We start from the raw sequence: 24627 nt of genomic DNA on the forward strand, positions 1-24627 counted from the left end.
TTAGATATAAGATTATGGGTTACTTTTATTTTCTTAAAACTTTCTCCTATCCAAATGTTAGGCAATGAGCATATGTTAAGTTTTCAAACGAAAAAAAATTTTTTAATAAATTTTAATGTACCAATAAATCTTTTCAGACTTGCAAATTTGGGAAATGTAATTTGGCTGCTACCATGGAATTTCAAAGACAAACACCAGGTTTTGGAGATCACCAAAAAGAAAAAAGATCTGCTGTAAATTGTATCTTGGCAATTTAAGGCCATTTTTGATGTTGATTTTTCCAAATTGCTAAGTCCTCTATGACTTTATAGCACTGACTTTAAAACCAAAGAGAGTGAATGAGTCAAACGTTATTCATTTCTAAAAGGGGAAAATTATGAACTGCATTAGAGTCCCAAGGGAAGAAAGTTAAGACAGCAGTATCAAGAAAGTTTGCAATTCTAAGCAGGCTTACCCTAAGCGAAATTAATAAGTGTAACTTTCTTCCCCATGTCTTCCCTTAAGACTAAGTGCAGTCCCTCCCTTCAAAAGAAGAAGAATCTGATACGTAACACACCAACATGCACAATAGTAATAGATTCCTCACAGTGGTATTCGTGTTAAAAAGAATAAACACCACAGAGAGGAAGCAGAAAGACAGCGCTAATCTCACACAGACAACCATTATTTTTCTACCGCTTACAGGGATATCATGTCCTAGATTTCCAGGAGAATTTGAAACATTAAAATATCCTAGAAGTTTCAAATATCAGTGTCCAAGTTATATTCCTCAACTTCCTCATACTGGAAGTGGCTAACCAATAAAGTATTCTGGTTAGTTCTGGTTTTTTGTTTTAAATTATGATCATGAAATATATTGCTTGACAGTGAATGGACTATGTAACATTTACCAAACAACCAGGATTTTCCTGAACAGTGTTGATTTTTAATTACTTTATGCATATCATCCAACCAATGTGTAAGACATTGACAATGTATAAGATTGATTTCATTTTGGAAAATCTAGTCGTCATGACTCTACTGAAAGGCAGTACCAGCCATAAATTATAGAAACAAATTCTATATTTGAAAATTCAGGAGTATAAGCAATAACAGCCTTTAAAAGTAAAATGGCTAGGTTCATATGTAACCTAACAGTGAAAAAGATATGATCCTACTATTACAGCATTATTCTCAGAATAATAATTTTGGTTCAATGTCAATATAGATAAGAATCAAATTAAGAGAAAAAAAGGTCTGCATTCTACTACCTACACACACAGTAATATAAAGTAACATTTCCCAAAATATGTTCCAAGGAACCCCGAGGTACTCCGGATACTGGGATGAACAAAATTAAATAGGTTTCTTCTTTAGTGGAAGACCTCTCAGAGCTTTTATTTTACACATTGTAAATCTGAGAGGGGAGATACCATAGATTAAGAAATCAAAGGACCTTTTCAATGAAATATCTAGCTGGCCCAGAAATATCTTGAAACACTGATGTAAACTACTAAACAAGGCCTCTAAGAGCAAAGAAAAACACCATGGAAAAAGTTTGGGCTGGTGCAGAAAGATTACAAATAGTAGAAGAGAACTCCAACACCATTATCACCATCAAATGTCCACAAATTTAAGAGAAAAATGCACTCTAATAAGTGTCCACAGAAGCTTCCAATTTGTCAAAATATGCCATGTCTACTCAGCTGGTTACAAGGTGGTCTTTAGGAGGCTAAGAAATAGCAATTTTTGTGCATGGTTAAAAAAAGCAATATAATTCCCCTAGTCCTTCTCTATCTTCTCTGCAACTGATAAACTTGGCATGACCGAGAGGAAAAAAAGACTTCTGCATGTATTTCTCAGATTATATATATATATAGTACTTGGAATAACTGGCCATGTCAAATTCAGCAACTATTAATTAGAGTGAATAGTTTTACTTAAGCAGATAAAGAAAAATAAAATATTGAATTACTCATTTAATTAGACTGATTATGATATTCTTTCTTCCCTCATATATTTCATACACATACAGTTTAAGGATATCAACATATATTAATATTGTTGATATCTTCCTCTGAATCTCTGACAAACTCAACTTAAAAGGGTAGTGGGAATGTCAATAACATATGGACCAAACGGGCTCAGAATATTTGGCCACATAGAATTACTCAACATAGTGCCAGCCCTGTCATAGATTTTTCTTTTCTTTTGAGGAAGATTGGCCCTGAGCTAACATCTGCCACCAATCCTCCTCCTTTTTCTGAGCAAGACTGGCCCTGAGCTAACATCCATGTCCATCTTCCTCTACTTTATGTGTGGGATGCCTGCCACAGCATGGCTTGACAAGCAGTGTATAGGTCTACACCCAGGATCCGAACCAGCAAACCCCAGGCCACCAAAGCGGAACATGCAAACTTAACCACTGTGCCACCAGGCCGGCCTCTATAGATCTTGATTATTCAAGTGATATAGAAAAATACTTATCATCTTTTATATCAAAAAAATTATAGGTGAATTAAAGAATTAAATGTTTCAAATAAAATTATTAAATTATTAAAATGAAACAGAAGAATTTTTTATCATGTTAACTGAAGAAGGCCTAAGTACAACACAAATCCTAAAAACATAACAGAAAAGACTGGTAAATTTGACATCATAAAAATTTTAAATATCGGCATGGAAAAAATAGATTTAAAAAAGCAAGAAGATGAAAAACAAATCAGTAAAAAACTATTTGAAACACATGATAAAAGGCTAATTTTCTTACTATATAAAAATCTCCTACAAATCAGTAAGAAAGAAAACAACCCAACAGAAAAAATGAACAAAGAATATGCAAAGATAGATCATGAGAAAGGAAATCTATATGGCTTTTAGGCACAATTGTTTAAATGTGTGACTTCAGTTATTTTAAAAGAAAATTAAACCTCAAGATATGATTTTTCACTTCTCAAACTAATGGGAAAAAAATTATCAGCACACTTTAATGGTAAGGGAATAAGGAAAAAGTTAACCCATACATTATTGGTGGAAGTATAAACTGATATAATTTCTTTATAAAACAATTTGGGAATATCTATAAAAATGTAAAAAGTACATATACTTTGAATTCTAGAATTTTTTTCCACTTCTGGTAATTTATCCTACAGATACATTTATCTATGTAAACAAAGTCATATATATAAGGATATTCATAACAGCATCATTTGCATTAGCATGAGGTTAGAAATAACCTAAATGTTACACAGCAGGAAAACAGATAAATTAGTTTTAATAGATCCATAAAATTGATACTATAAATCCAGCCAAAAGAATGAGGCAGATTTTATATAGTGACATGGAAAGATAGAAAAAAAATCAAGATGCAGAATAGAGATATGCAATATGTTATCTTCCATGAAAAAGGGGGAAGGAAATAATGCATACATGTGAAACCGGCAGAGAGTTAGCCATTGATGATTAAGTAGCTAGGTACTAAAGTTTTTTTCCTTTTTGCAATTACTGATTATAGCTTTTAGCTGTTTAACCCACTCATCGTTAACTGTGCTGCTATCTGTTGTGCTGCTATAGGCAATATGCTATCTGACTCCCAGTAGTCTCCTATAGATAACGTCTCCCTGGAGCCTGGGTCTCCATGGTGATGGGTATATGAGCTGGTTTTCAGGAATTAGAACTCCTTGTCCACTTCAGGCCAGTTGAGACCACCAACCCATCAACTGGGCCCACACAGATGTCCAATAGGCGACGTTTTGACGTCAAGAGGCTAAAAACTCCACACTCAGATCATGCTAACGCCACCATTTTGTGAACATGGGTCCTATGAAGAGGCATGGAGTCTGACTACGCTTGCGCAGATCATCAATTACCTCACCTCTCCTCACCTCCAATCACCTACCCCCACATTTCAGACCATCTTGCCCCCTATCCCATAAATATCCCTGAGTCCTTATTTTCAGAGAAGTGAATTTGAGGCTCATGCTCTCACTTCCTCACTTCCTCACGTGGCTGCCTTGTGAGTAAACTCTCTCGGCTGCAAATCTCATCGTCTTGGTGTTTGGCTTTCTGGGTGGTGGGCAAAAAACGAACCTGGTTCGGTAACACATGGACATACGCTTACATGCTTAAATGTACATGGATTAATTATGTCAGCAACAATATATAAACTGGTAGAGTAACTGTCTCACAAGAGCTGTTTGAGGACTGGAAGGTAGAGGTAGGAGGAAGACCAACTTTTGAATTTTGTACTGTCTGATATTTTACTATATGTATATACGGGCTTTTTTCAAAATATGAAAAAAAATCATTCTGAAAACAGAACATAGCTTACTTTTATATATCAGGGCACCCATGCATAGCTGTAGAATCTGTTCACTTTCTAAGGGTGTCTAGCTGAGAAGACAAAAGGGAGTTAAAAACCAGCCTTTGCACCCTGGCCCAGAGCTGCGCGAGCCTAGAGGAAGGGCTAAGTGATGGAAATATTAAGTTTATTAGACCATTTATGTCAAGGATGCATGTCATAAGCACTAAGGGAAGCATAAATAAAGAGTAAAAAACTGTATAACTAACAATTTAATAGAAAGATGATAAAAATTTTTGATTAATCCAAAAAAAAACAGAAGAAAAAAGAAACATTAAAATATAAGAACTAAAACTCCTAGAAGAAAACAGAGCAAAAGCTTTGTGAATTTAGGTTAAGCAAAGATTTCTTTTTTTTTTTTTTCTTTTTGAGGACAATCAGCCCTGAGGTAACTACTGCCAATCCTCCTCTTTTTGCTGAGGAAGACTGGCCCTGAGCTAACATCTGTGCCCATCTTCCTCTACTCTATATGTGGGACACCTGCCACAGCATGGCTTGATGAGCGGTGCCATGTTGGCACCCGGGATCCGAACCCCAGGCCACCAAAGCAGAACGTGCACACTTAACCACTGCGCCACCGGGCCAGCCCCAGGCAAAGATTTCTTAGCTAGAACATAGTAATATTATCCATTATGTGCCAGGCACTCTCATAGGCATTGGAGATAAAATCTGTATATAATGAATAACAGTATAAGCTGCTTGCCAAAAAAACACTGGCTCCATCTGTGACTCAGGCAGCTCTTCATGCCTTGTAAAGCTCTGTGCTTCTAGAGGGGAAAAAATCCTCCTGCCAGGCCACAACTGATAAGATCAGTGACTCCAACAAGGATCCTCTAGATCAAAGACTGACAAATCAGAAGGCAAAGAAATTGGCCACGGAAATAGATATGGAATTAGGTATTGTAGGAGAGGAAGAGAATCCCTCTACTCTTTAGGTCCTTCTGGCTGGTATACAAACTGACATGAGACAGAACAATGGGAGAAAATCAAACAAAGCTTTATAAGGTGTATACATGAGAGAAACCCAGGAAAACTGAGCAACTCAGCCAAAATGGCTGAAGTTGTCACCTTAAATATCAACTTCTACTGAAGACAAAGGAGGATGTTGGGGGTAGTGGTTTGGGGCTTCAAAGGGGAGGAAGGCAGTTCACATGGAGATGGCAAAGCAAACGTATGGTAGACAGAACTCTGATAAGGATGGGCTTAGCAAGGACCCTCAAACTCTACCCAGAGTTATCTACAGTGATGGCCTGTCCTGGGGACAGGCCTTTTATCTTAAATTGTTTTAGGCAGTTAGGGGGAAGGTCAAAGTTTCTTTCAGAGTCTTTTGTTCTTAAAATTAATCAAGGCAAAGAGATACATTTTGGGGTGGCCAATTCTGATCCCCCACAGCACCTAGAGGAAACAAAATAAAGGCAATATGGGCCAGGCATGTTTGAGAAACAGCAAAAAGGCCAGTGTAGCTAAGAACAGGGTGAAAAGTGAAAGCATGTAAGGTCACAGAGGTAACTAGGACGCAAACCATTTAGAGCTGCACTATCCAATACAGTAGTCACCAGCCATATGTGGCTGTTTAAATTTTTATTTTACTTAATTAAAATTAAATAAAATTAAAGATGCAGTTCCTCAAATGTACTAGCCACAGAGCAAGTACTCAACAGCCACACATGGTAGCTAGTGGCTACTAGATTAGTCAATGTAGATATAGAACATTTCCCTCTTCATAGAAAGTTCTACTGCATAGAGATAATTTAGAGCTTTGTTGGCTATCATAAAGATACTTTAAGAAGCTAATACAAGTGGGCCAGCCCCGTGGCTGAGTGGTTAAGTTTGCGCGCTCCACTTCAGTGGCCCAGGGTTTCACTGGTTTGGATCGCAGGTGCGGACATGGCACCACTCATCAGGTCATGTTGAGGCAGCATCCCACATAGCACAACCAGAGACACTCACAACTAGAATATACAACTATGTACCGGGGGGCTTTGAGGAGAAGAAAAAAAAAAGATTGGCAACAGATGTTAGCACAGGTGTCAATCTTAAAAAAAAAAAAGAAGCAGCAGCAGCAGCTAACACAAGAGTCAAAGAGAGTGCCAGATACACCACGAGAGGCCATCAGCTCTCTATCCTTACAATAAATTCCCAGTCCTTAGCGCAAATAAGTGAACACTTCCCAAACTCTTCCTTGAAATGATCTTAAAAGGCGTCCTTGAAAAGGTATTCCATTGTCAAGCAATTTGGGGGAAACTAATGTAAATAATTTGGGGGAAATTCCTCACTCGGATCTTTGAAAAATTTATTAAGATTTGAAACCTCTTTTAGCTGATTCTAGAACAACAGTTGCCAATACTTTCAAATAGTTTGGAAGAAAGCAGATTTGCCTACCGTAAGCCTTCCTTAGAACCTTTAACATGCTAATGTATTTTGTTAGTTTCCAAGAAAGAGAGAGAATATACAGTCTTTCCAAATAAGACAAATTATTGAGGACTTAATATGTGCCTGGCACTATTCTAAGTGCTACATGTGTTAACTCGTTTCATCTTCACAAAACCCTATGAAGTAGGTACTATTATTTTCCCCATTTTTAAATGAAAAAATGATGCACAGAAAGGTTAAATAACCTAACAAAAAGGGAGAGTGTGAAAATAATAAGCGGTGGAGCTGATTCAAACCCAGGCAGTCTGGGAGTCCGTGCTCTTACCCTTCCTTCCAGAATTACTTGAAAACATAACATTTTATTCATGTCCCAGAATACCTATTAAGATCTGGCAGAACTTTGTCCCTACAAAGTTTGGGAAATGCTAAAAGTCTATTTAGGCCTTTGTCCTGCAAACTGAATAAGCCATGCTAGAACTATATCCAAAATTACTTTTGCTCATTTAAAAACATTCCATTTGTCAGTTTATAGATTTTGTAACCTGTTGAGGTTTTGTTTGTTTTAAGAAAGTCCCCGTCAATCAGCCCCAAATTGCATTTACTTGTTAATTCCTATAGTTTCATGCCAGTGAATAATAGAATCTAGACCACGAACCATTCAATAAAAACTCTGATTTGGAGATTTACTACAACATAAATCTGATATTCATAACTTTGCATTTCTACAATGTTCTTTTCACTTGAGACAGTTACAAATAAGTCGATACCATTTTATTAGGTAACCAACCAATTCCCTTCTTTCAAGGCTAGTGTGGAAAATAATTTGGCTTGTTTACTCAAAACAAAGGCTATTCAAAATACACAAGGTCAAATTAATTATTAAAATTTCAAATTCAACCAAGTTACAAATACATGCAACTTAAACATTTAACACATAAGCATGAATAATTTATACTATCACATACCATAAAATTTTTAAAACATTATTTTTCAGCAATTATAACAAATAATGGAAATTCCTGAGGATTAGTAATCCCCGAACTTACTGGTACGTTCATACTCTCCTTCTTTGACGGGCATTTTGCGAGAGGTGAACCAGTAAATAAAAACTATTAAGTGACCTGTTCCTCTTAAAATATCTGTTTTCCTAAAGGTAAAATCATGACTCTCAGACAAATATAAAATAAACACACAACAAAGACTTTATTTACCTTAATAACTGATGACTAAACCAGTAAAATATTACAAGCAATTCTGAGGATAATTCAAAGTACCGCACATGTATAGGCAAACCAGCATGTGAGTCAAATCCAGCCCACTGCCTGTCTTTGGAAATAAAGTTTTATTGGAACACAGCCACACCCATTTGTTCATATATTGTCGATGGCTGTTTTTGTGCTACAATGACAGAGTTTAAAGTTGCAACAGAGACTGTATAGCCCACAAAGCCTGAAATATTTACTATCTAAAAATATTTACTGGCCCTTTATAGAAAAAATTTGCCAACTTCTGATATAGATCAATAATTGTCAATAATTTCTAGTCTCTTGATCCCTTTTAAGCATCAAAACCTTTTTCTGATCTCTTAATTGAACATCTTAAGACAGCTAATTGAGAAAATACAAATAAACAGTAAAGTCTATCCTGAATTCAGTATTGCCTTTAAATACATCTATATTTCGTGAATCAAAACAGTATCTATACATATTTGAAAAAACAGAAGCACGTATGCAAACAAGTTATTTTATTTACTCAGTCTACAGATAATTCTTGGTATACACGTAAATTGAACCATGGACCGCCTTCGGAGTCCACAAAACAGTAGGAAGGAGTCATCTGGTAGAATTCTCCTTGCTACAGAGAAGAAAGGGTTATGCTGGTTAATCAATTCTCCTATCTAATTGTTACCAGAAATAATGTCTTAATAGCAACTATTCTATTGTTTTTGCCAGACATCTTTCAAAATGTAATAGGTTTATATTCAAAACCTCAATAATCTTGGTCTATTTATTGGTTATTTAAGGGAACATTTTACAACAGTCTTACCTGGAAAGTTCAAAGGGAAGTTATGATACACAGAACTAAAAGTCCATTGAAACATTTGTGAGATTTTGGTCTACAGTTAATGCAGATGTCTGCTTAGAAATTTTTCAAGCCAAAATCTTCTTAGCCGGTCTTTATATTGCAGAACTTTGAGATTATCATTTGTTCCACGGCTGAAACGGACAAATGTTTTTTCAGAAAATACCAGTTTTGACCTCAAGGGTACCCCCTCAACCTGTTCTGTAGGTCAGCAGGATGGTCCTTCAATCAGATGAGACACCAAGTTAAGCATCTCAATATTGCAAAAAAGGAAACTGACAGCATCTTTACCATTGCCCATTTGATCCCTATTGTAAAAATATGCCCTCAGAGTACAGCACAGAACACCTACAATCCAAGCCCACAGCAGAAAATACAACTTCCTATTATTTGCTGTCCAGAAAGGTTTCTTTTTTCATTAGCCTAAACCTGCCTCCCTAACACTTCCACCAATTGGTCTGAGTTTTGCGCCCTGCTGTAGGCCAGCAGGTTCTACCTTCAGATATTGTACACAACTCCCACATCTCTGGTATGCTCCTGTGGCTTAGGACTGTTGTGTGCTGAACTTCTATCCTTGCAACTTGTCCTTTTCACTTGGGAGAAAGAGCAAAGCAGGGGAGAGGAGAATTAATGAGTACATTATAGAGGGGCTGGTTAGACAAGTTAGTGTGCCTGCTCATTTCTATTTGATAAGCTGTAGCTCTCCCATCACATCCCCATTTAAAAGCCCAAGTGCCCTCAGTAACTTGTAAGGGCTGAAAAGCAGCAATCCAGCAAGTCCTTAATTAAGGACCATGTACACCCAAGCCAGCTTATGGCTTCCCAGAACTGAGACCCTGCTAACGGCCTAGTCAGGAACTGCTCAGGGGCTGAAAAAAAATTATGCCTAGTTCTTCCTTTCCCTTCCCTCACTGTGAGGTGTTTTCTTAGCACATCCTTTAAGAAGTTATCACAAATTTGTCACTTCAACCATTCCCAGTGGACCAGTAAATCTTTAGGTGAGGAGTAGGAAATGATGTTTCCTCTCTAAATACCTCAAATTCCCTCAAATGTTCATCACGTGACCTAATCACTTTTAGGATGCTCTCTAGTTAACTAATATGTTCCTCTAAAAATATGATTCTTAAAACTGGACTCAAACTCAGAATGGAGGAGAAGCAACAGCAGCTTTCTAAGACTATAACACTACATATGTTCATTAACAAATACTAAGACTGCATTCATTAGCTTCTTAGTGACTGAATATAGTCAGTTTATGTTGAGCTTACAGATAACCCAAAACTTTTTCCCACAAATACTCATATGTAAGGTCTGTTCATATGTATTTGAACCTAAACGCAGAACCTCACTTATAATTGATTAATTTTGCCTTGATTTATCAATATATTCAATTATTGTGCACATACTCTGTGCCAAGCATTTACTAAGGATTGGACATAAAAAAAGAAAAGAAAATAGACATGGTCCCTCCCCTCAAGATTAAAGAATTATCTTTATCTTACTGTTCTAGTATATCAATGTCTCTTTGAATCCTAATTCTTTCAGTGTATTATCTATCCATCTCATATTTGTGAAAGGTCTCATGTCTTCATCCAAGAAATAGTATTATTCATTAAGACTAAATAAAAAAAAATGGGGCCTTGTATTTTGGTACAGACTTCTTGCAGGTTTCTATCAACTCTATGATTGTCTAATTCAACAACTTTATTAACGGTAAATCTACAAGATTCATGTTTTCCATAAGATTCTCAAGGGATACTTTATAAAATTATTTGGGAAAGTCAAGATACACTGTGTCATCTTAGAATTACCTAAAAACAAAAAAAGTGGCAACAAATTCTTAAGCACATCCCTGTTGGCTACTAGTCCTTATGGCCTCTAGAGCAGTCAAGATTCAATCAGAAGACAGGACCCATACCCGTTATTTGAACAGATAGAACTTAATATAAGATTTGTTAACTTAGTATGAAGTTTTTAGGTAAAGAGCTGAAGGGGAAAAAAGAGACCTCTAAGGAATCATACAGACAGCAACTGCAGAAAGTAGCTACCATGCCCAACACTAGGCTAACAGAAGCTTAGAGGAGGGGCCCAGGGAACTTAAACTCAGACTTCTGAGGAGAAGGCACTGCTCAGCAGGTGCTGGTGTCTCTGATTTCTGAGGAGAGGCCTCACAGGTCGGGGATCAGACCTCTGAAGAGGGGTGCTGGCTGCCTGGCACTAGTGGTATCTGAAGGAAGCTTGATTAAACTGGTCCTCCAGTGCTGAAAAACTGCCAACTGGATCCAGCAACTGCTACAGGAAGGTACTGCTGCTGAAGGAATGAAGAAGTGTTGTTAGGGTGGCATTCACAGGAACAGCAGAGAGGAAGGCCACAGAAAGCAAAGGAAGAGCAAGTCCCTCCCTCCTCCTCCAGCCCTTGACTGCCCCCTATCTGCCAGCCAAACAGGGAGCAGTTGGCAACGCAGAAAGGAGGCTTGCAGAGTCGCAGCCCCCAGGATCAGAAAGCAGAATAAACACATAGATGTGGAGCTAAGAGATAACTTAACCAGCAAAATACTTTCTGTTCTAAGGTCCCATAACTATCTGTTCAATAATCTACAACTTTGAGCAGGGGATCAAAATCAAGGGCGTCAGTCTGTATCCAACACAATCATCTCCCAATACTCTGGAAGAGTAATAATAACAACAACAAAAACAACCACACTTTATTTAGCACTTACTACATGTCCAGAACTGTTTTAAATAGTATACATGTGTTAATTAATTTAATCCTCACAACAACCCTGTGAAGGATGTAACGGTAGTATTCTTACTTTATAGATGGGACAGCAAGGTGTGGATCCCATGCCTTTGACCACTACATATGCTACAATGCCATGATACACAACTCTCTAAAATTTTTTTTTTCTTGAGGGAGATTAGCCCTGGCCTAACATCTGCTCCCAATCCTCCTCTTTTTGCTGAGGAAGATTGGCTCTGAGCTAACATTCGTGCCCATCTTCCTCTATTTTATATGGGGGATGCCTGCCACAGAATGGCTTCATAAGTGGCGAACAGGTCTGCACCCAGAAGCCGCACTGATGAACCCTGGCCACCAAAGAAGAGCATGCAAACTTAACTAATATTCCACTGGGCCAGCCCTCTACTCTATAAATTTAAGGCAGCCTTTGAAAAGCAACACTTGTTGCACACAACTAGCTTCATGCTTTTTAAAGTTCCTATCTGGATTTGTAGCTATATGTAAAATCATTTTCTCACACATGGAGTGATTTTTCAAGACTCTCTGCTGAGAACATCAAAACTGGCAACACACTTCTGGTGCCCTGAACAATATAGGATAAAATGGCAGAAAATCAGGCAATCAAATCATCCTCCACACTGCAAAATAAAAACTACTACCTTCACTACTGTCCCACTCAAAAATCAGAAGGAAGTTAATTCATGGTAAACATATGTATAACTTATTTTTAAAATTACTATTTCTATTAACTGAAGCTCAAAAATATCCTGGAGCGAGAATATAAAATTAAAAAGAGTTTCTGATCCTTAATAACAAATACATGTCTTACACACAAACTTCATATAAATGGAAATTAAATAAAAGTACTTTTTACTTTCTTGCAGTATTGTTAAACACAATGATAGTGTTTTTAGTGTCATGATTAAGGGTTCAGGATTACAAAAACTCAGTGTTAAAATACTGCTGCATCTGAAGTCACTATGTACAAAAAGGAATAAAACACTACACAAGAAAAAAAATTTTTTTAATTTTTTGAACCAAATTGATACAAATTCACTTTAACTCCCTCTGTAAAATCAATTTGACAATAGTGGGAAACCAAGCACATTTGAAAAAACTTTAACTAGTAAACACATGAATTCATTCTACACTTCTAAGTTCAACTAGAAATAAAAATGTACTGTAAAGTAGAAAAGTAATCGTATTTCTCTATATCTGCTAACCTGTTTACAACCCACCTCACAAAGAATAAAAAGAACTTTAATTTAAAGTTCTTCTCTAAATAGCTTTGAGTTCACAAATAGACATGACTTCAAACATAGAGTACAAACAACAAAAGACCACAAATAGCCAAAATAATCCTGAGAAAAAAGAAGCTGGAGGTATCACACTCCTTGAAGTCAAATTATACTACAAAGCTGTAGTAATCAAAACAGCGTGATACTGACACAAAAACAGACACACAGATCAATGGAACAGAATTGAGAGCCCAGAAATAAACCCACACATCTCTGAACAGCTAATTTTTGACGAAGAAGCCAAAAACATACAATGGACAAAGGAAAGTCTCTTCAATAAATGCTGTTGGGAAAACTGCACAGCCACATGCAAAAAATAAAAGTAGACCATTATCATGCACCATACACAAAAATTAACTCAAAATAGATTAAAGACTTGAACATAAGATCTGAAACCATAAAACTCCTAGAAGAAAACATAGGCAGTACTCTCTTCAACATTGGTCTTAGCAGTATCTTTTTTAATATCATGTCTCCCCAGGCAAAGGAAACAAAAGAAAAAATAAACAAATGAGACTACATCAAACTAAAAAGCTTCTGCAAAGTAAACCCTCAACAAAATGAAATGACAACCTAACAAGTGGGAGAAGATATTGGTAAATCATATATTTGATAAGGGGTTAATAACCAAAATACATAAAGAATTCATACAACTCAACAACATCAACAGCAAAACTCAATTAAATAATGGGCCAAGGGTCTGAACATTTTTCCAAAGAAGATATACAGGTGGCCAACAGGCACATGAAAAGATGTTCAAGGTCACTAACTATTAGGGAAATGCAAATCAAAGCCATAATGATATATCACCTCACATCTGTCAGAATGGCTACTATTAAAAAGAAATAAAAAATGGATCAAAGACCTAAAGATTAGGCCTGAAACAATAAGTCTTCTAGAATAGAATATAGGCAGTACACTCTTTGACATCAGTTTCAAAAGAATCTTTTCGGACAGCATAACCCCTCAGACGAGGGAAACAATAGAAAAAATAAACAAACGGGACTTCATCAGACTAAAGAGCTTCCTCAAGGCAAGGGAAAACAGGATTGAAACAAAAAAATAGCCCACTAATTGGGAAAAAATATTTACAAGTTATTTATCCGACAAAGGGTTAATCTCCATAATATATAAAGAACTCACACAGCTCAACAACAAAAAATCAAACAACCCAATCAAAAACTGGGCAGGGGACATGAACGGACATTTCTCCAAAGAAGATATACGGATGGCCAATAGACACATGAAAAGATGCTCATCATCACTAATCATCAGGGAAATGCAAATCAAAACTATACTAAGATATCACCTTACACCTGTTAGAATGGCAAAAATATCCAAAACCAAGAATGACAAATGTTGGAGAGGCTGTGGAGAAAAAGGAACCCTCATACACTGTTGGTGGGAATGCAAACTGGTACAGCCACTATGGAAAATAGGATGGGGATTTCTCAAAAAGTTAAAAATAGAAATACCATATGATCCAGCCATCCCACTACTGGGTATCTATCCTAAGAACCTGAAATCAGCAGTTCCAAAAGTCCCATGCACCCCTATGTTCATCGCAGCATTATTCACAATAGCCAAGACGTGGAACCAACCTAAGTGCCCAGCAACTGATAACTGGATAAAGAAGATATGGTATGTATATACAATGGAATACCACTCAGCCATAAAAAAGGACAAAGTCGTCCCATTCATAACAACATGGACAGACCTTGAGGGTATTATGTTGAGTGAAATAAGCCAGAGAGAGAAAGACGAACTCTGTATGACTCCACTCATAGGTGGTAGCTAACATATAGACAAAGAGAACTGATTGGTGATTACCAGGGGAAAGGGGGGGGTGGGGGAGGGCACTAAGGGTGAAGTGTTGTACCTACAACATGACTAATAATAATGTACAACTGTAATTTCACAAGGTTGTTAACTATCATAATCTTAATAAACAAAAAGATAAGAAATAAGAAGTGTTGGAGAGGATCTGGAGAAAAGGGAACCTTCATACACTGCTGGTAGGAATGTAAATAGGCATAGCCACTATAAAAAACAGCATGGAGATTCCTCAAAAACTTAAGAATAGGGTCAGCCCCAGTGGCCTAGTGGTTAAGTTTGGCACACTCAGCTTCAGCCACCCAGGGTTCAGTTCCCAGGTACGGACCTACACCACTCATCTGTTAGTGGCCATGCTGTGGCTGCAACTCACATACAAAAAGATGAGGAAGACTGGCAACAGACGTTAGCTTGGGGCAAACATTCCTCAGTAAAAAAAAAAAAAAAAAATTAAGAGTACAACTACCATATGATCCAGCTATTCCACTTCCAGGTATTTATCCAAAGAACATGATAACACTAATTCGAAAAGATATATGCACTGCTATGTTCATTGTAGAATTATTCATGATAGCCAAGACTTGGAAACAATCTAAGCACCCATCAATGGATGAATGGATAAAGAAGATGTGATAGATAGATAGATAGATAGATATATATACACACATATACACAGTGGGATACTATTCAGCCATAAAAAAAGATAAAGTCTTGCCATTTGCTACAATATGGAGGGACCTTGAGGGTATTATGCTAAGCGAAAAACATCAGACAGAGAAAGCCAAATTCTAGAGAAAGCCAAATATCATTATTTCACTCACATGTGAAAGATAAAAAACAAAAACAAGGACAAACGAACACATAGATATACAGATTAGATTAGTGGCTAGCAGAGGGAAAGGGAGGAGGGGGAAGGGTGAAAGGAGTAAAAGGGCACATGTGTACAGTGCCAGATGGTAATTAGTCCTTGGGTGATGAACATGATGTAGTCTACACAAAAATCGAAGTACGACATATACCTGAAGTTTATATAATGTTACAAACCAATACCTCAATAAAAAATAAATAAGCAAATAAAAAAATAGGATAAAATATCTCCAGATATTCAGCTATTTCAATTCTCTTTAAGAATAAGAAATAAGCTCAAAAATTAATATTTATTAAGTAAATACCTATATTTTAGCCTCACAGGAAATTCAAATGAAGAATACACAAATGAAGAATAAATTTCTGGAATCCACTGTTTTTCAACAACAAAAACTTTTCTCAAGAAATTATAATTATACATTTATTTCACATACCTGGCCTTGGACTAAAATTCTCAATCAACAAATGACTTACAGTATCAATATGCTTTGTCTTTAGTTAACAACTTTTAATTTTCACTGTAAAGACTGATACACCTTTATCAATAAACAAGGTAGGGCCAGCCCCATAGCTGAGTAGTTGGGTTGGTGCGCTCCACTTCGGTGGCACAGGGTTTCATTAGTTCAGATTCTGGGCATGGACATGGCACCGCTCAGCAAGCCATGCTGAGGCAGCGTCCCACATAGCACAACCAGAAAGACCTGCAACTAGAATATGCAACTATGTACTGGGGGGCTTTGGGGGGAGGGAAGGGGGGGCAGAGAGAGAGAGAAAGGGAGGAGGGGGAGGGGGAGGAGGGGGAGGGAGGAGGGGGAGGAGGAGAAGAAGAAGCAGCAGAAGAAGAAGCAGAAGAAGAAGAAGATCGGCAACAGATGTTAGCTCAGGTGCCAATCTTTAAAAAAAAAAACCTTTAAATAAATAAATAAGGAAGATACAAGCAGTGCTTTTCTTTATTTTATAATTCTTTTTATTTCAGAGATGTACATGAAATTAAAATCACTCCTTTATTATCTTTACTATCTTTCTTCATTATCTGGTTTAAGTCCCATCATTCATTCAAGAAACATTTATGGCAGGTACTACATTAAGTATTAGTTTAACAACAGTTTTGTAACTTTAAATACTTAAAAAATTAAACTGCTTGCATTTTAGTTAATTTTATCTTTTGATACAAACTTAGCATCAAATACTCGTCTCTCTGCTCTATCATCATTATAGAAACTCAAATTCCAGAATACTGTGGCAGCATAACCATAAAGTGCACAATAAAAACTACATTTTAACACGATATCCAGAGGAACTGCCTGTATTGCTTTCCTGCAATAAGTTTAACATTCAATAGCAAAAGATAGTTATAATTGATCACTGTTTGCTTAATGATCATTCAAATCAAAGATAGTCTAGTGCAACGGTTAAGAACGTAGACTCCAGATCTAGACTGCTAAACTAGAATCCAGGGCAACTCGGCTTCCAAGCTGTGTGATCTTGAGCAAGTTATTTAATAACCTCAATGGACCTCAGTTTCCTCATGTGTAAAACAAGAATAACAATAGTACCTACCTCATACGGTAGTTGTGAGGATTAAATGAGTTAATATATATAAAGGATTTAGAACAGTGCCTGACACATAGTAAACACAACAGGTTAGTGATATTAATCTGAAACCAACAGACTATACTTATAGAAGGAACACTGCTTCCACACAAGTACTCTATAATTTACACAGTTCTTCCAAATACGCCTAATGAAAATTTTATTTTTTATAAAATATATTTGGAATTTATGGCCAATTTCCTGAACAATTTTTATGAAAGGTTTCCATAATCTTTGTGGAGATTAGGAAGTAATGAATTGAAGAAGAGCACTGCTTGACAGTGGAGCAACTTTCCAAAAATCATGTTTCTGTATAAGCTAAAACCATAAGGATCCAAGACAGCAGTCAATACGAAAACATTACGTACAGAACAAAAGCAATTGTGACAGTGTTTTTAATACTCTTTCAGGAAATTGTGCAATCCACTGTAATATACTTTTCCCAATGACAAGAAACTACACACAAGGCCAAATGTCCAATAACGGTGCCTGAATTCCAAAATCATATTGGTAACATGCAAATTCCTGAGAAGGGAATGAAAATATACCCACATTGTGACCAGTTAACTCCAAAATAAAAGGTACTATCCCAACCTAAGTGCTTAGCCTTATTAAATATACACTCCTCAATACCAAATTGCACTAATGAAATATCAGGAACTAAGCTCCTAGTAGAGGACAGGTCATGGGCAAAGTCTTACAGTGGCGACAGTTCCCTCTGTTCTACGATTTGGCACAGTAATCTCATAAGCACATGAAGGATAACATGCTTGCATTAAAGATTGTTGTCACTTACAGACCTGACTATTCCAAAAAAAAGTTCAGACATCTTAATATGTTCACATGACATTTTTTTAATTCACAGAAACTTTCTCATCCATCTTAATTTCAGGTGTTCTCTACATAAATGCTTAGTGAACACATTTTATTTTAGAAAATTAAAGACATTCTAAACATCTTAACTATTTCTCAAAGTATATCCAATTATTGGCAAAATGTTAATAATTATCAAATAAAAGTAATGAGAGAACATAAAGGTTTATTATTGGACTCAATCTATTTTTCCATATGCTTGAAATTGGTTATACATATACACTCTATTTTAACTATTTTATCTTCTGAATTTGTTTGTCACTCCATAAGACAGCCTCAGATGACAGGATAATCTTATATGACAGGTATAATCCTCCTCATATTACTATGTACTAGCAAAAACAAAAATGCAAGAGGGGCAAATAAAGACTTTAGGAGAATATCTTTAATGGCATTTTAAAAAATTAGATATTCTTTTTATTTTCTAGTTGACTTTCTTTTTTATATGTTTAATGAGATACATGCCACATACCATAAAATTCACCCATTTAAAGTAGACAGTTCAGTGGTTTTGATTTATTCAGAGTTTTGTAACTATCACCACAATTTAATTTTAATATTTCCATCATCCCAAAAAGAAGTCCCACACCCATTAGCAGCCATTCTCCACTCTGCCTCCCCAAGTGCCTGGCAAGTACTAATTCACTTTCTGTCTCTATGGATTTGCCTATGCTAAATATTTTACATAAGTGGAATCATACAATATGTGATGTTTTGTGACTGGTTTCTTTCACCCAGAATAACGTTTCCAAGGTTCATCTATGCTGTATTATGTTTTAGTACTTCTTTTTTTATGGCTGAATAATATTCCATTGTATGACTATACCACATTTTGTTTATCCACTCAACAGTTACTTGATGCACTTATGGGTTGTTTCCACTTTTGGGCTATTATGAAATGCTACTATGAACATTCATTTACAAGTGTTTTTGTGGACAAATACTTTCATTTCTCTTGGGTATATATCCTAAGAGTAGAATTACTGGGCCATATGGCAGCTTTATGCTTAGCAGTCCAAAGAACTGCCAAACTGTTTTCCAAAATGGCTGCACCACTTTACACTCCCACCAGCAATGCATGAGGGCTCCAATTTTTCCACACCCTCACCAAGACTTGTCACTGTCTTTTTTACTCTAGCTATCCTGGTAGGTATGAAGTGGTATCTCACTGTGGTTTTGATTTACATTACTCTGATGACTAACGATGTTGCATACCTTTTCATGTGCTTATTGGCCATTTGCATATATTCTTTGAAAAATGTCTATTCAAATACTTTGTCCATTTTTTTAATTGGGTTATTTGTCTTTTTGTCATTGAGTTATAAGAGTTCTTTATATATTCTCCATACAAGTCTCTTTTTAGATATGTGATTTGCAAATATTTTCCTCCATTATGTGGGATTTCTTTTCATTTTCTTGATGCTGTTCTTTGACACACAAAACTTTTTAATTTTGATGAAGTCCAATTTATCTTTTTCTTTTGTTACTTGTGTTTTTGGTATCATATTTAAGAAATCATTGCCTAACTCAAGGTCACAAAGATTTACTCCTGTGTTTCCTGATAAGAGTTTTATTGTTTTTGCTCTTACATTTAGGTCTTTGATGCATTCTGAGTTAATTTTTGTGTATGGTGTGAGGCAGGGATCCAAATTCATCCTTTTGCATGTAGATATCCAGTTGTCTGGCACCATTTGTCAAGACCATTCTTTCTCTCACTGAATGGTCTTTGCACCATTGGTGAGAACCAACTGATCATAAATGTGACGGTTTATTTCTGGACTCTTAGTTTCATTGACCTATGTTATTCTTATGCCAGTACCACACTGTCTTGATTATTGTAGCTTTAAAGCAGATTTTGAAATTGGGAAGTAAAGTATTCTGAGCACCCTGCATTTCAATATGGATTTTAGGATCAGCTTGTTGATTTCTGCAAACAAGGCAGATGAGATTTTGATAGAGATTGCACTTAATCTGTACATCAATTGGGGGAGTACTGTCATCTTAACAATGTTAAGTCTTTTGGTCCATGAACATGGGATGTCAAGATTAGACTTATTCTTATTTCAGAACTACATTCCTTAAACTGCCCAGTCCAACTGCTAAAACAAAATAACCAAGAAATATACCTTCAGCCCCAAAGAACTGAATCCATTCCAGCTTTACTTGATGCTGCAGAGCTCAGTCAAAAAAAAAAAAAAGAAAAAAGAAAAAGAAAAGGCCCAGGTATACAGAGAACCCAAGAATATCTTTTAGAACGTTTGTCTTTTAAATCTAAACATTACCCTCTTCTCTCCTCCCATCTTCACTTTCTTCTGCTTTCTGCTTATTTGGTTGATTCTTTTCCAATACATCTGTTTCTTTTAATCTATTCCATCATTATTTTCCCCTCCTCATCTTCATAAACTGTTTTTTCTTGTGTCTATAATCTAAAAATGAGCACTAATGGCTTTCTATATGCATGATTTGGCAAAATACAAGTATCAAGGTTAATTTGATTTTCTTTTTATGATGATTGACATTAGAGGACAATAACAATCTCAGTAATTTTCATCTTCATCAAAGTGATATTCTTTATGCAATTCTGCAAGTGCAAAGAATACCGATAAAAAATCTTTCCTACCATTTTCTGAACTAAGTCCACAGTAAGTTGAAACACTGCTATGGCAATTTTTTAACTTCCACCGTGGCAAACTTAGCCAGTGATAGCATGGAAATGCCAAATATATAATCATGGAATAAGAAACCACATACAATAACATGCTTTCCCTGATTTAACAGTCAGAGCTAACCTTTCTTTTCCTTGCAAAACCACAACACAAACTCAGGTTTGCTGTGGTACTCAGACCGCTTGCTATTTCTTAGCAATCCTATTCTTTCCTCCACAAAATAGTACCACATACTCATTACAAATCATCACTTATTTGTCATCTAGAATCTCAACAAATCACATTTCAGATTATTGCAAGTTAACTTTACACTATTAATAATTTAAAATAATGCATGTTTTTCAGACTGAAGTATCTTCTCCTAGAAGTAACTATAACCATAAGATGAAAAGGGAGTTTTTGGTAGTGGTCACAGTGAGGGTAAATGGAGCCATACAATGACACCTACTTCCCCCTTTTTCTGTTCTACTCTCTAGTTAGTGTTATCGTCTTTTCAATCTCCCAATACTACTTTTGATCTCTAGCAAAAGGGACTAGTCTCTGATCACTACTTAAAGAATAGAAGGACATTACCACTGTTTTCCCTTTCTCAACAGCAAGAAAATACTAATGACAAAACAAGCCTTATATTACAACATTAAGTAGACATTACCAATGATATAATGTAGCCAAAAATATTTAACTCATACCCACGAAGTCTTTTTATACAGCTTCTAGTTTATAGGAAATAGAGGAACAAGATAAATGACACCACATGGAAGCTACCAGACAAATCTAGATGATAGGACATGCTGCAGGACAACTGGTTTGATCTCTTCAATGAGTCAGTGTCATGAAAAAAGGGATCATGCTAGATTAAAACAGACTTAAGCAACATTAATTAAGGCACGATCCTGGATTCAATACTGATTTTGACAGAACAGCGTTAAAGAACATTTTTGGATAGACTGGAAAAAATCTGATTATTGTCTGAGCATTTAATAAGAGGAAAATTTACTTAAATGGAAAGTGGAGATTGGATTGTTGATTGGAAAAAAAAGTAGGTTTCAAAACAGTTTCTGTATATGTTCACCATACAAACCAGTAATCTCATTCTTATATATATGTATGTATGGGTGCGTGTATGAAAAACACAAAAACTTGTGTGTGAATGTTCATAGTAGTTCTGTTCACAATCACCAAAAACTGGTGAACAGATAACAAATTGCAGGACACAAACAAAGGAGTAATACTCAGTAATAAAAAGAAACAGTCTTCTGTTACTTCTACATACTGTGCTGGTGATTATACAACTACATATACTTGTCAGAATTCATAGAACTACACACTCAAAATCGTAAATTTTAGTGTATGTAAGTTTTACCTAAATTAAGTTTACTATAAAACACAATAAAAATTAAAGACAATTTGTGCAGTTCTACCTTATTTTAGTTAAATATCTATATACATTTGTGTGTGTGTGTAAATACTGTTAGATAGAAACACGCACAGATAAATTTCCACAAAGATAAGTATTAAAGTATTAAGTCATAATCACTACATTTGGTAATGCTATGGGGGGTAATTTTGCTCGTCTTATATTTTATAGTTTTATACGATGCACATGTGCAGTTTTTGTAATAATAAAAGAGTTTTTAGATAAAGATCAACTTTGATTTAAAATTTTCTTATAGAATCGCCTGTGAGTTATCAACTGCAGGTTTGTGGGTTACAAATTTAATTATAGTTGTGATTTTGGCAGTAAGTTGTTATTGTTAAAATAATATTTACAGCGTGAACAATTATTTTCTTTGGTTCATAGTAAATACACATTCAACGAATATGATGTGTTCCAAGCATCATATTTGGATTATATTGTGTCTCTGGTTTCTTCCTGTACAAAATAGTGACCTACTCTGGCTGCCAAAATAGACACCAAAGTAAAAGTACTATTAAGTTTAAGTTCACACATGAGGCTTCGTCTCTAACAGAGTTGTTTTTTTTTTTTTTAAAGATTTTATTTTTTTCCTTTTTCTCCCCAAAGCCCCTCGGTACATAGTTGTATATTCTTCGTTGTGGGTCCTTCTAGTTGTGGCATGTGGGACGCTGCCTCAGCGTGGTTTGATGAGCAGTGCCATGTCCGCGCCCAGGATTCGAACCAACGAAACACTGGGCCGCCTGCAGCGGAGCGCGCGAACTTAACCACTCGGCCACGGGGCCAGCCCCTCTAACAGAGTTTTTAAAAAACAGCAATCATTCAAAAGAAATAGAATTATAATCATCAAAATTTAATGAAAAAATATTGCTTCTGCTTTTAGGAGAAATAAGTAGTGTAAAAACAGCACATTAATAACTATGGGGTAAAAACAAATAGCTTTGAGTTACACTTTTATTGTTTTTAATAATACTTAGAAATACGTGGTCGAATAGCCTATAGGGCAGCCTAGATTCAGCAGCTTTTACAATACAACTGTGTGGTATGCGAGATGTTGTCTGTGGATGTTCCTCAAGCACTCACAGGGATTTCTTGGGTCACAAAAAAGAGATGGGGACCGGAAGAGGTTTGAGGTTTTCGTTTGTGGTTTTTTCTTTGTGGGTTTTTTTTTTTTTTTTTTGGTCTGTGGTTTTAGGTTTGTTTGTTTGGGGGTTTTTTTAGTTATTTTTGTTTTGGTTTGGTGTTTTTGTTTGCTTTTTGTTTTTTGGCTTGTTTTTAAATGTAATTAATTAACAGAAGAAGATAAACAAGAAATATATCAATTCCTTACGACATACAAGGCATTGTTCTAAATACCTACTTATATTCTCTTTTCTTTAACAATACTGCCCATTAAATATATGAGAACACTGAGATGTACAACAGCTAAGATCTGTCAAAATCATGTAACTAGTAAGTAGCAGAGCCAAAACTTTGAGATAGGAACCTAGATCTGCATCCAATCTTGAGCTTTCAAAGACCATTCTTCCTCACTATTTTGGGCGGAACATTTGAAACAGAAAATTGGAACAGACTACCTCTAAATGATGAAATTAAAAGATATATCCATGGACAGCTAATCTTCGACAAAGGAGCAGAGGGTCTACAATGGAGAAAAGAAAGTCTCTTCAACAAATGGTGCTGGGATAACTGGACAGCCACATGCAAAAGATTGAAAATTGACCAGTCTTTTTCACCACACAGCAAAATAAACTCAAAATGGATCAAAGACCTAAAGATTAGGCCTGAGACAATAAGTCTTTTGGAAGAGAATATAGGCAGTACACTCTTTGACATCAGTTTCAAAAGAATCTTTTTGGACACTGTAACTCCTCAGTTGAGGGAAACAATAGAAAGAATAAACAAATGGGACTTCATCAGACTAAAGAGCTTCTTCAAGGCAAGGGAAAACAGGATTGAAACAAAAAAACAGCTCACTAATTGGGAAAAAATATTTACAAGCCACTTATCCGACAAAGGGTTAATCTCCATAATATACAAAGAACTCACACTGCTTGACAACAAAAAAACAAACAACCCAATCAAAAAATGGGCAGAGGACATGAACAGACATTTCTCAAAAGAAGATATGAATATGGCCAATAGACACATGAAAAGATGCTCATCATCGCTAATCATCAGGGAAATGCAAATCAAAACTACACTAAGATATCACCTTACACCCGTTAGATTGGCAAAAACATCCAAAACCAAGAGTGACAAATGTTGGAGAGGTTGTGGAGAAAAAGGAACCCTCATACACTGTTGGTGGGAATGCAAACTGGTACAGCCACTATGGAAAACAGTATGGAGATTTCTCAAAAAGTTAAAAATAGAAATACCCTATGACCCAGCCATCCCATTACTGGGTATCTATCCTAAGAACCTGATATCAGAAATCTCAAGAGTCCATTGCACCCCTATGTTCATCGCAGCTTTATTTACAATAGCCAAGACATGGAACCAGCCTACATGCCCAGAAACTGATGATTGGATAAAGAAAAGATGTG

The 24627-nt window shown here is 36.0% G+C and overlaps 1 protein-coding gene across 3 annotated transcripts in view; it reads right to left on the bottom strand.

Moving 5' to 3' along the window:
* TTC28 (tetratricopeptide repeat domain 28) overlaps positions 1 to 24627 on the bottom strand; it is a 604528-nt gene that overhangs the window by 575670 nt on the left and 4231 nt on the right. The window contains exon 1 of one of the 3 annotated variants that reach the window (XM_046640184.1): positions 8759 to 8847. The exons of the other annotated variants lie outside the window; for them this stretch is intronic. The gene's annotated coding sequence lies outside the window, so the exon portion shown is untranslated. Of the gene's footprint in view, positions 1 to 8758; positions 8848 to 24627 lie in introns of those variants that run through there. 3 annotated transcript variants of the gene reach the window in all.

Source organism: Equus quagga, chromosome 15, assembly GCF_021613505.1.
Source record: "Equus quagga isolate Etosha38 chromosome 15, UCLA_HA_Equagga_1.0, whole genome shotgun sequence".
NCBI classification, from domain to species: domain Eukaryota; kingdom Metazoa; phylum Chordata; class Mammalia; order Perissodactyla; family Equidae; genus Equus; species Equus quagga.